A 2600-nucleotide genomic window follows, 5' to 3' on the forward strand; every position below is an offset into this window, starting at 1 on the left:
CTATCCATCCATCTATCCATCCTTCACCTTCTACCCACCCACCTATCCATCCATCTATCCATCCTTCACCTTCTACCCACCCATCTATCCATCCATCCATCCATCCATCCATCCATCCATCCATCTATCCATCCATCCGTGCATCCATCCATCTATCATCCATCCATCCATTCATCCATTCATTTAACAAATGTTTATCAGATATCTACTTGGGGGCAAGCTCTGTTCTAGTAGATGGAACCTAGTTGGAAAGGGACCTACCCCAGCCTGCATCATCCAGAACAGCTCCCAGGAAGAGATGGAGTCCTCAGGGATGAGAAATTAGCCTGGGAAACCAGGTTGGGAAGACAATTCCAAGCAAGGAAAGGGCCTGGGCTAGGTGGCCGAGGTAGGCAGGGACCTGATGGTACAGCACAAGGAAAATGAACTTCATCTTGAAGGCCTCTGGGCTATCCTAGCACCCACTGTTATTAAGTGGGGTGCTCTCAGGATCCCAGGCCCTCAAAGTCAGGAGAAACCTCTCAGATCCTTACTGCTGACCCTTGGGCACTTGGCCTTTACTTCTGTTCTTCTGGTGTGTATAGCTTCCTTGCAGCCAGTGTCTTGACCAAATCCAAGATCAGGCAGAAGAGAGGGGACAGTTCTGGGGCTTGGAAACCCAGTTCAAGAGAGGAGACTGACTCTTCCCCGCCTTTCATGCCCCCAACACACACTCACGAACACCCACACACACGCATGCACGCACGCACGCACACAGGCACGCACACTCCAGCCCCCTAGCCAAGCTGTTTCTCTCTGTAGCACTTCTCACCACCTGACATTATGTTACTTTTTTATTTGTTGTCTTTCCAATTAGAAGATGAGCACTGTGAGGGAAGAGCCCTTGTCTGCCTGATTTACCACAGTATGTATCTCCAGAGCCCAGTGCCTGACATAGTAGTTGCTTTTATTAGTTTCCTAAGGCTGCTGAAACAGAGGACCAAAATGGAGTGGCTAAAGCAACAGAAATTTGGAATGTAAAATGGTTCAGCCTGTATGGAAAACAGTATGGTGGACCCTCAAAAAATTAAGCATAGAATTACCACGTGAGCCAGCAATTCCCCTTCTGGGCATACATCAAAGAGAATTAAAGCAGCAGATACTTATATACCCATGTTCATAGCCACACTATTCGCAATAGCCAAAGCGGGGGGAAGCCTCCCAAGTGTCCATCAATGGATGAATGAATAAATAAAATGTGTATGTCCATGCAATGGAATATTATTCGGCCCTAAAAAGGAAGGAAATTCTGACACTTGCTACCACATGGATGAGGCTTGAATATATTGTGCTAAGTGTAATAAGTCAGAGACAAAAGGAAAAATACCATATAATTCCATTTATATGAGATTCCTAGAGTAGTTAATTTTATAGAGACAGAAAGTAGCATAGTGGGTACTAGGGGCTGGAAGGAAGAAGGAATGGGGAGCTACTATTTCATGGGTGCAGAGTTTCAGTTTTGCAAGATGAAATCTGGAAATGGGTAGTAGTGATGGTTGCAAAACAATGTGAATGTACTTAATGCCACTCAACTGTACACTTAAAATGGTTAAAGTGGTAAATTTTGTAAGGAATATTTTGCCACAATAAAAATAACATCAACATCCTCTTGAAATGTACTGCCTCACAGTTCTAGAGGCTAAAATCTGAAATCAGGCTGTCAGCAGAGCCGTGCTTTCTCCCTGATAGCTAGGGGTGGAGTTTGCCCACAATTCTTGGCTTGTAGAAACATCACTTGTCACATGGCTGTCTCCTCTCTGTGTGCCTTCACATCATCTTCCCTCTGGATGTGTCCTTATCTCCCCCTTTTATAAAGACGCCGGCCATATTGGATGCAGGTCCACCCTAATGCCCTCATTTTAACTTGATTGCCTCTGTAAAGACCTTATTTCCAAATAGGAGCACATTCTGAGGTCCTGGGGGTTAGGACTTCAACATATCTTTTTGAGACTCAATTAATATTTTCAGAACATACGAATGGATTCAAGACCTGATTGTGTCTCAATAAATAAATTTAAAAAAATGCTAATATGTAGATAGTATGAGATCTCATCATGAGTCAGGCACTGTCCATACTTTTCTCTTTTGATCTTCTCAAGAAATCCAAGAGGTAAATGTTGCATTTATTAATCATTCCATTTTATAGAAGAGAAAGTTGAAGATCAGGGACATTAAGCAACTGGTTCAAGGTTGCACAGCCAGCAAGTAGTAGAGCTGGGCTTTGTGAATTGAGCTCCTACTAAGATCACTGGAGGACCCTCTAGCTGCTGTCTCATTAAATTCAGTGCTCACAACCGTCTTTGAAATAGATATTATTGGTTTCTCCTGTTACAGATAAGGAAGCTGAGGCTTAAAGGGGTCAAATAACTTGTCCAAGGTCATATAGCCAGGAAGTGGTGGAGACAGGATTTGAACTCAGGGCTCTCGAGACTCCGAAGCTTTCACCTATGTATTTCCTTCCTCTTACCTCAGTTTTCTCACTTGCAAATTGAAGTTTCCTTCTCCTTCATACTTGTAGGGATTTAAATATTGTAGCATTCATAATTATACCCTTCATAAAA

This window comes from Pteropus vampyrus, unplaced genomic scaffold (genome assembly GCF_000151845.1).
Source record: "Pteropus vampyrus isolate Shadow unplaced genomic scaffold, Pvam_2.0 Scaffold251, whole genome shotgun sequence".
NCBI classification, from domain to species: Eukaryota; Metazoa; Chordata; class Mammalia; order Chiroptera; family Pteropodidae; genus Pteropus; species Pteropus vampyrus.